This window comes from Triticum aestivum, chromosome 7B, assembly GCF_018294505.1.
Source record: "Triticum aestivum cultivar Chinese Spring chromosome 7B, IWGSC CS RefSeq v2.1, whole genome shotgun sequence".
Taxonomy (NCBI): Eukaryota; Viridiplantae; Streptophyta; class Magnoliopsida; order Poales; family Poaceae; genus Triticum; species Triticum aestivum.
Genome location: NC_057813.1, coordinates 101823584 through 101834045, shown reverse-complemented (window position 1 = coordinate 101834045; position 10462 = coordinate 101823584). Strand labels below are relative to the sequence as shown.

The following is a 10462-nucleotide window of genomic DNA, read 5'->3' as shown; positions in this document are numbered from 1 at the left end:
GATGGCTAAGACAGACGGTAAACCGGCGAGTGTTAAACCGGCAGATCGCTAAGTCAGACGGTAAACCGGCAAGTGTTAAACCAGCAGAGTTAAGACAGATGGTAGCACCGGCAGGTGTTAAGTCAATCATAGCCCGGCAGACCATGTTAAACCGGCACACAATGGTAAACCGGTAGACAATGTTAAACTGGCAGACCATGTTAAACCGGCAGGACAATGTTAAATCGGCAGACAATGTTAAACCGGCAGACGTTAAGAAGCCCGGGAAGGGAAGTCAAAATAGTTTAAGTTTTAGTCCGAGATGGACTCTACATGTAACCCGCCCCTTTAACTTATATAAGGAGGGGCAGGGCTCCCGAAAGAGGGAGAGGCAAGAAACAATCTCTGGGGCTAGAGACAACTAGAGGAGAGTCAGTTTACGGCGACTACCTCGTGAGGATAATGAGATCTAGCCTCAAACAACATGTAGGGTTTTTACCAGATGATGTTTCCCGAGGCCCGAAGCTGTCTAAACCCTTGTCTTGTGTGTTGCGTCTCTCGATTTCGCTCAACCCCTCTCAAGCTACCACATAAATGTGTTGGCCTCGCGACTAAGTCCTAACACTAAGGACATCTGACGTGTTAATTCCACGACACTGGCAGAGTTTGGAAAAAGTTCACCGTAATTTCTCTAGGACTGCCGATCGAGCTGACATTTAAACAACCGAAAGTAAGTACTATACCTAGTTCCGCGCATCTCCCATTGATTGTACCTAGTTTCATCAATACCATTTAGAATGCTTGCTTATCAGTTTGATTGACCTCTATTTCTCGTAAAGTGATTGTGGCAGGAACAAGGAAATGATTTATGTGGATACTATGTTTGCGAGTTCATCTACAACGTGACGACCAAGAATAAGCGGGGCTACACTGAAAAACAATATCAAGTGTGTAAGCAAAAATATTCACAATTGTATTTTATCACCATCATTTGTGTTGAGTTTCATTCATACACATGTATTGACCCTCTTCTTCAATTTAGATCTGCCAGCTGCGGGATGAGCTCCTACCACATGATCGCATAAAAGCAATTCAAGAGGAATTGGCGGGATTCTTTCTTAACCACGTCATCAAGAAATCCGGAGTATACCATGTGGCACCTGACTTCAGACTTTAAGGATTGTAATAGATCTTATATTGTATATATGTAGCTAGTAGCGTCGGATAGATATACGAAAATTTGTTGTTCGGCCAATCTCTCGGAGAAAGAGAGGTCGATCACTTCTCTCTGTATATGTTCATGACGATCTTCTGTACTTAATGGTTTCCTTCATTTTCTTACTAGTTAGCGTGTCGAGTCCTCCATACGTATAGTACGTAGCATCGACCAAGCATGGAGATAACAGAGGTCTCTTCTCTGTATTAGCTTTTTTTTTCGATAAAGGGCGCTTTTATTATCTCAAAATGTAGCATCAAAGTGATACAAAGCATTAAGAGTATCACCCGGCCTCTGCATAACTAGGATGCACACAGCCAAACACCAGTAGTCTGATAAGTAGAAAGATAAAAGACCGACAATTCGGCAACAGTAGAGTCTATAGACCGACACTATGCCTATGTCGAAAGAGATGGTGGACCGAGCCGGAGATTATGCTGCCATCCATGTTGGGTAAAAACCTCCGTAGCCACCTGCTCCAACAGCGTACACACCGCCTTGAACAGCGGTTGGTACTCCGCTCGTTGTAGCGTACACCACGTACGAAGCGAGTGCGTACAACGGAAAATAACCTGCAAAGGCAAAACAGTTTTGTCATTAAAAACAACATCATTTCTACATAGCCAAAGCGACCATAGTAAGGCATACGCTCCCACCCTTATTAGCGTTTTGTACCTATTTGAAATACCGTCCAGCCAATGACCAAAAATATTGGCAACACTTGTGGGCGGATACAAATTTGACGCTATTTGGATGGCTGGCCACGTAGAACGCGCAAACTTACAGTGAAAAAAGAGGTGTTTAATCGTCTCGTCGTGAGTACAAAAACAACACTTCTTACTTCCCGACCAGTTGCGTCTTGCGAGGTTGTCTTTTGTTAGCACAACTCCCCTACGGAGATACCACATGAATATTTTGACTTTAAGTGGTACCTTCGCTTTCCAATTTTTTTGTTATTACTCACCGGTACCTCAGAATGCGTGAGTGCACGATACATAGAGTCTACTGTGAAAGACCCCGATGTAGTAAGGTTCCAGCGAAACACATCACGACCTTGTGTCAGGATAATCGAATCCAGACGGGACAATAGATTATTCCATGACATAAGTCGGGTGCCAATCAAATCCCGCCTGAAACGAAATATTTGGCGGGGATGAGCTGAGCACTTGCGCAATAGTATTATTCTTATCGCGTGCAATGTTGTATAGGGCTGGGTATTGTTCTCGGAGGCTAGCATTGCCTAGCCAGATGTCTTCCCAAAAACGAATCTCCGACCCGTCCTTTATCGCGAAAGACCCAAAGCGAAAGAGATGTTTCTTTGCCGCCATTAGGCCGGCCCAAAAGTGTGAGTCTCCAGGTTTCCAATATACCTGAGACACCGCCTTTTGGCCTATATACTTATTGCGCAGCATGGTTTGCCAAACACCATCCTCAGTAAGAAGTTTGAACAACCATTTACTAAGTAGGGCCTCATTCTTGACCTGCAGGTCATGAATACCGAGGCCGCCCTGGTCTTTCGGCCTACAAACCACACTCCATTTGGCCAGCCTATATTTTTTCTTTTCACCATCTCCTTGCCAAAAGAACCTGGACCTAAAATAGTCCAGTCTTTGCAAGACCCCTTTTGGGAGCTGGAAGAATGAAAGCATATAGAGAACCATATTTGTGAGGACAGAGTTTATTAAAACCAGTCGTCCTCCAACCGAGAGCAACTTGCCTTTCCAGCTGCTCAAGCGTTTCTCTAGCCGCTCCTCTACATGCTTCCACTCCGCAATGGTGAGACGCCGATAATGAATTGGTATTCCCAAATATTTAATTGGGAATTGTCCATGTGCACAACCAAAAAGGTCAGCATAATCGGCCGCTGCCTCAACGGCTTCTCCAAAGCAGAACAATTCACTTTTATGGAAGTTAATCTTAAGACCCGACATTTGCTCAAACGCTGACAGCAGAAGTTTCAGGTTTCTAGCCTTGTCTAGGTCATGTTCCATAAAGAGAATTGTGTCATCGGCATATTGCAGAATAGAGAGACCACCATCCACTAGATGTGGCACTACTCCTGTAATCTGCCCGTCCTGCTTGGCGCGCTCAATCAGAATAGCCAACATGTCAGCCACAATGTTAAATAACATTGGGGATATGGCATCACCCTGTCGTAGTCCTTTTTTTGTCTGAAAGTAATGGCCGACATCATCATTGACTTTGATGGCCACACTACCTCCAGTTACAAAATTGTGGATCCACTTGCACCATTTATCGGAGAAGCCTTTCATCCTTAGGGCCTGTTGGAGGAAAGACCATTTGACCTTGTCATAGGCTTTTTCAAAGTCTATTTTGAATACTACTCCACTCATGTTTTTCCGGTGCATCTCATGGACGGTCTCATGCAGGATTACTACGCCATCGAGTATGTTCCTTCCTTGCATGAAAGCTGTTTGAGATGGCCGAACAACATGGTCAGCTACCGAGTTTAATCTATTCGTCGCCACTTTGGTGAAAATCTTGAAGCTGACATTAAGGAGGCATATGGGTCTGAACTGTTGAATCCGTTCGGCCTCCTTAATCTTCGGCAACAAGACAATCTCGCCAAAATTAAGTCTGAATAGGTCAAGTCGGTCGGCATGAAAACAATTGAACAACTCCAAAAGGTCAGACTTGATGATATCCCAGAAATTCTGATAGAATTCTGCGGGGAAACCATCAGGGCCTGGAGCTTTGTTATGTTCCATTTGGAACACCGCAGCTCGTACCTCCTCTTCTGAGAATGGTGCCGTTAGGATATCGTTTTCTTCTGCCGTGACATGTGGAATATCATCTGTTCGGGTCTCATCAAGGGTGAAATTCCCTTCAGTCGGCGCTCCGAAAAGAGATTTGTAGTATTTGGTGATATACTTTTTGAGCTCCTCCTGACCTTCGATCCTCCCCTCATCTTGTTGGAGACTGTAAATACATTTCTTCCTATGCCGCCCATTGGCGACCAATTGGAAGTATCTTGTATTACTATCACCCATTAAAATGAAATCAGCTTTGGATCTCTGGTAGTATTTGATCTCCTCTTCTCGCAATAGACGGGCAACCATCTCATTAGATTGATTTTTCAATTCAATCTCTTGCTGAGATAATGTGCGCGTCTCTGCAATTTTGTCGAGGTCATCAATGATGGTACAGAGCCTTTGTTTTTCTTTTTTATATATTCCGTTGGTGTGTTTTGCCCATCCAGAGAGGTGTCGCCTCATGGCTCTTATTTTAAAGATCCATCATTGAATAGGTGTACGACCAACAGCGGGCCTCTCCCAAACATTCTTGATCATGTCTACGAATCCATCCCTATTCAGCCATCCCAATTCAAATTTGAAAGGGCGTCGGGTGGCTGGGTTCGTAGAGTTAGAATCCAGAATGATGGGTGCATGATCCGATAAGGCCTCGATACGCTCTAGGGCTCGCACGGTTACCAGAGGGAATTTTAGTTCCCATTCGGTATCCATTAGTACCCTATCGAGCTTCTCGTATGTCGGCACAGATCGGTTGTTCGCCCAAGTGAACTGACGCCCCGACATACTGGCCTCCCGAAGATCCAAACTGTCTATCACAGCATTGAATAGGAAAGGCCAATGAGTGTCGAAGCGGTCATTATTTTTCTCTTCCTGGTACCTCAGAATGTTAAAGTCCCCCCCCAATAAGCATTGGGTACGGGTTATTCTTAGCCAGGTTAACCAATTCCCGAAGGAAAGCAGATTTATGCTCATCTTGGGCAGCCCCATAGACAGCGACAAGAGTCCATGTAAAGTTGTCAGCTCTATTCCGCAGGTGAAATTTTATATGAAATTCACCGATCGAAAAAGCCAACAAGTCCATGGTTGTTGTCATTATCCCAAGAAGGATTCCTCCAGATCTTCCACGAGCTGGTAGACTATGCCATGCGTAGTCGAAACCACCTGATAGGTGATCGAGGACATGTGGGCGAAAGTCGCACTTGCCAGCCTCAGAAATTGCCACAAAATCCAAACCATGTTCCCGGACACAATCACTGACGTGTTTATGTTTAGCCAAGTCTGAGAGACCTCTGCTATTCCAAAACATGCCTCTCATGTGGAAACTTGTGTTTGTGTTGAACTCTTCGCCTTCTTGGGCGGTTTTTGTTTCTTTTTAGAGGAGTGCGATTTAGATTTCCGCGAAGACGCCATGAAGTCACAAAACATGGACCCAGGTCTTGCATCATCCAATCCAACCTCCGTAACCTCACCAACCAAGTGGGATATAAGCGGGCCATCATATTTGGCATCCGCTTCATCCTCCTCCTCGGTTTCGGGGTCAGGTATGGTGATTTTACATTTCGGAGAAACCTTTAAGCGGTCGATCTCCATATGTTTAAGCACCCGTACCGACAAATTAATTTCATTATCATTATTTCCCATAGATACACCGACTTTATTTAAACTGGTAGAAATATGGTTGTCGGACAAAGAGAGAAATGACTGAGCAGACGAGGTACCTGTCATGGGGTCCAAATTCCTCGAAGCCTGGAGACGCATTGCCTTCGCAAGAGAGTGCTCATCAGTCGAGGAAGAACCATCAACATTGAGGGAGTGACGGTTACTACGTCGCAGGGGTGTAGCCAACCCTCCGGACGTAGTCCCCGTCAAAGTCTTCGACGGAGTAGTTGATGTAGTCCTCTGCAAAGTCTTCTCTGTATTAGCTAGCTAACACAATATATGAAACCCCTAATTAAATTAACCCTCCAAAACACCCAAGCCTCCCTTTAAAAAAAAACCTCTAAACTACTGACGCGTGAATGCTTTTTTGGTCCCGGTTGGTGTTACCAACCAGGACTAAAGGCCCTCCTACCTGTGCAAGCCGCAGCGGCCATGTAGAGGCCCATCTGTCCCGGTTCGCCAGCGAATCGGGACTAAAGGTCATGGGTTTTAGTACCGATCCTTTAGTCCCGGTCCTATAACCGGGACAAATGGACATCTAGAACCGAAACAGATAGGTCTTTTTCTACTAGAGAGACTACGCTTCTGCTGCCCATGAGGAGCCAGGCTCCCCTCCGACTTGCGTGCTAGTGGGTGCGGCTCCTGCTCGCGTGCTACTGGCCGTCTTGGGTGTCGCTCCTGCTCGCGTGCTAGTGGGGAGCCATGGCGTGGCGGCGGCAGCGAGAAGCACGCGGGCTGCAGCAGATGCTACACGACGCTAGCACTTCTTCGACATCCTCTGCACACAAATCCTGTAAATAACCACACATGCATGCATTCATCACACATGACATGTGTACGTGCAAATGGTGAACATGTTTGCTGGCCGGAGGATTTGCGCGTGGCGGGGGTGGCGCTGGCGCACATTCTAGACGCGCCGGTACACACCTTACTGGGAGATGGCGTAGGGCGCGACTCATCCCGATCCTGGGCTTTTCCGCGCCACGTACGAATCCCCCTGTTTGGATATAGCTGAAAGATTAAAAGCAACTGGGATCAATGAGATCAGGTTATGGACTTCAGGAATTTAAACGTCAGGGTTCATTTGGGTCGCCCTTTACATCCTTAAGATTAAAATAGACTTCACTCCACAAATTGGACTGAACACCCACGACACAGTAACTCAAAACACACACCAGGACGTGCTAATAAGGCCAATCCGCTAGCTAGCGCAACATCCAGATTTCACGAGCAACCACCGTCCACCGGCCAGCCCGAATTTACGCGTAGTGCGCGGAGAATAGATAAAACAAGCAAACAACCACAACATACGCACCTGAACTACAACCTTTTCATCTACGTCCATCAAGGGATAGCCCGGCCAGCGACTTTAGTGAGCTCACGGGTAGTCGGCGTAATCGTAATAGCCGCCGCCGTTGCCGCCACCGCCCCCGCCAACGCAGGGGTCGCTGTTGTCGCCGCAGTCGACGGCGGATGGAGGCGGGGCAGGGCTAGCACCTTTGCCTCCAGTCTTTTTGTGTTTGAATGGTTTGCCTCCAGCCTTGGCATTAGCGCCGACCCCAACCCCTCCTGCGCCTGCCTTAGCGGCGACTCCGACACCTCCCACTCCCACGCCGATGTTAACCTCCAGCAGCACTCTGGCGGCCGCTGCAAGGGGCACGACGGAGCTCACTTGCATCTGCATGACGGCGCCAAACACAAGAAGGAACATCAAGGTCCTTCGGAGCCGAACCATGTCAGCCATCACAAACTGCTGAAGCTTGCTTGTTAGGTATGTGTCGATCGACAGGGAGGATGATGTGCCTGTGGTGCTTGATCTGTTGTTCTTGTAGTGGCGTGAGAGTTGACATCTATGCAAAGGTGGGTTGGAGCTCCGGCCGGTACGGTTGTTGTAGGTCCCATTAAGAAATGAACTAGTTAGAGTCTGACTTTTGCAAGTTTCCTTCAAATAAGCTAAGCGGTATATTATTTGTAGACCAGAAGACCAACGTCGATCGATCATCCAACAATGACCAAACAATATGTGTCTTAGTAAATAGCGACTTGTCGTTTTTTTTTTTGAATTGCTTAATGAAGACCCGTTTCATTGTAATTAATGAGCTCCATGGATGAGCACTTCAATCAAAAAGCTGCATGTTTCTGTTTCAGCAAAGTTTGGGCTATGAAGAACACATCTCTAGAGTTCAAATCCTAGACTTGACATTAGTGCTCGCATCTTTCTAGATTTATTTCAGACTTTCCGGAGATGTTCGTTCAGTGGGAGGAGACATTCCTGTCGACTACAAGGCGTCTGTAATGGCTTCGTCAATCTCAAGATATTGTGTCGGCTCAGTCTCTCGAATGTGCTCATAGGAGTAGGGTGTACGTGTGTGTGTTCATAGACGTGAGTGCATGCTCGTGTATGTGAACGACTTCAATTGTACTATGTTAACAAAACATCAATAGTTAATTTCAAAACTGAATATTTTTATAGGTATCTATTTGTCCAGTTGTGGGAGGAGGTAAAAACTGGATTACTTTGATGAATTTTAAATATCAGCCCCGTTTCGGTATAACCCCTTGAGGGAGTCCTGGATAAGGGGATATCCGGACAGCCGGACTATGTGCTTTGCCGGACTGTTGGACTATGAAGATACAAGATAGAAGACTGCGTCCCGTGTCCGAATGGGACTCTCCTTGGCGTGGAAGGCAAGCTTGGCGATTCTAATGTAGATCTCCTTCTCTGTAAACCGACTCTGTGTAACCCTAGCCCCCTCCGGTGTCTATATAAACCGGAGGGTTTAGTCCGTAGGACTCATCATCATTATCATCAACAATCATACCATAGGCTAGCTTCTAGGATTTAGCCTCTCTGATCTCGTGGTAGATCCACTCTTGTAATACTCATATTATCAAGATCAATCAAGCAGGAAGTAGGGTATTACCTCCATCGAGAGGGCCCGAACCTGGATAAACATCGTGTCCCCAGCCTCCTGTTACCATTAGCCTTAGACGCACAGTTCGGGACCCCCTACCCGAGATCCGCCGGTTTTGACACCGACATTGGTGCTTTCATTGAGAGTTCCTCTGTGTCGTCGCTACAAGGCTAGATGGCTCCTCCATCCTTCAACCACACTGTCCTGGGTGAGACTTTTCTCCCCGGACAGATCTTCGTGTTCGGCGGCTTCGCACTGCGGGCCAATTCGCTTGGCCATCTGGAGCAGATCGATGGCTACGCCCCCGGCCATCAGGTCAGGTTTGGAAACCTAAACTACACTGCCGGCATCCATGGAGACTTGATCTTCGACGAATTCGGGCCTGTGTCAGGAGCGCCGAACAATCACGACGTGCACGACCTAGATCGGCAGTCAGAAAGTATTCGGAACATCGCACCTGCTACCGCTCCGGACTTCGCTCCAGGGCGGGTCGTGCCTTCCAAGGACGGGTGGATGGACCCCGCCCCGGAGGCCGCATACTCCTCGTTGTTGAAGACGAACATAGACTCCTCTCCTAAAGGGATCTGTGTCTCCGGACCCCCGGACTCATCTCCGGTCGTGTGTTCCGGACCGTGCGTATCCGTGCCCATTGAATCTAACTAGGCTCCAGTCATGGGGTTCACCGCCGCGGATATCTGTCAGCACTCACCCTTCGGAGACGTGCTAGATTCTTTAAGGTCTCTCTCTCTGCCAGGAGACTCCCGGCCGAACTATGTCCGGCTCGAGTGGGAAGCTGGCGACGAAGAAATTCGTTTCCCACCCACCACCCACTTAATAGCCACGGTCGATGACTTGACCGACGTGCTTAACTTCGACTCCGAAGACATCGACGGTATAGACGACTATGCAGGAGAAGAATAGGAACCACCGCCCACAGGGCGCTGGACTGCCACCTCTTCACATGACATATACATGGTGGATACTGCCAAAGAAACCAATGGTGATGAGGCAACAGAAGATAACCCCTCGGGGAAGAAAGCAAAACACGGGCGTCATCGGCGCCGCTCCAAGCCTCGCCACAACAATACCGGCATTGGAGAAGATAATCCAGATGGTGCCGAAGGGTAATACGATCCTGATCAACCCACCATCAAGCAAGCTGAACAGAAGCAGCAGCAGCTCCAAGATGACCAAGATCTGCTCGCAGACAAACGGACTAAGGCCCGGGTAGCCGAAGAATACGGACTCACGTGCCGAACAAAATACTATCCAAAGCGCAGGTTACTACCTCAATTCGAGGAGGCGGCACTGAAAATCAAACGCAGGCCTACACCCTGCCGATAGCACACTGCGGCAAGGGGCTGCGCACAAGACCAGCGTTACATACCAAACATCAACATAGAAAGTACCCGGGACGCATCGGCAGACAAAAACAGAGCCTACAAACCTCGGTGCAACAAATATAAGCATCCCAAGACAAAGAATGGCGCCCGGGGAACGGCGATCAACACAGGAAACTGTAATCCTCAAACCGTTGAGAGGGAGAAGACACTTCAACATCTTAATCCGGGCCCCTCCAGCTTGAACCGCATACTTGACCGACCATGTCAAATCCATAGTACCCCAAGAGCAGCAGCCAATCATACAAATAGAGAATGTTGGGTCTTTAAACAAATTGGCAGGCCGGCGCCAGAAGGAGCATGAAGAGGTGCCAGGGCAAGCAGCCCAGATTATCAGGTCCAGGGACCGACAACTCGAGGATCAGACCCCACCAAACAACTCATTTTAGAGTATCACACATAGGCATAAGGGCCACCCAGGCCCGGCACCCCGGAGATGGTCTCCGGATAGACAAAAATGTCATACCAACTTTCGGTCTTATACTTCCAGGCAGTAGCTATTCAGCACCGCCAGGGCAT

General features: G+C 47.8%; 1 long non-coding RNA gene across 1 annotated transcript; it reads right to left on the bottom strand.

The window, feature by feature from the left end:
- Positions 1–1507: 1507 nt before the first annotated feature.
- LOC123160073 (uncharacterized) lies at positions 1508–5841 on the bottom strand. Its single transcript, XR_006479986.1, has 2 exons — positions 5688–5841; positions 1508–1767 (listed from the first exon to the last, which is right to left on the bottom strand). It is a non-coding gene; the product is annotated as an uncharacterized lncRNA (long non-coding RNA).
- Positions 5842–10462: the final 4621 nt, after the last annotated feature.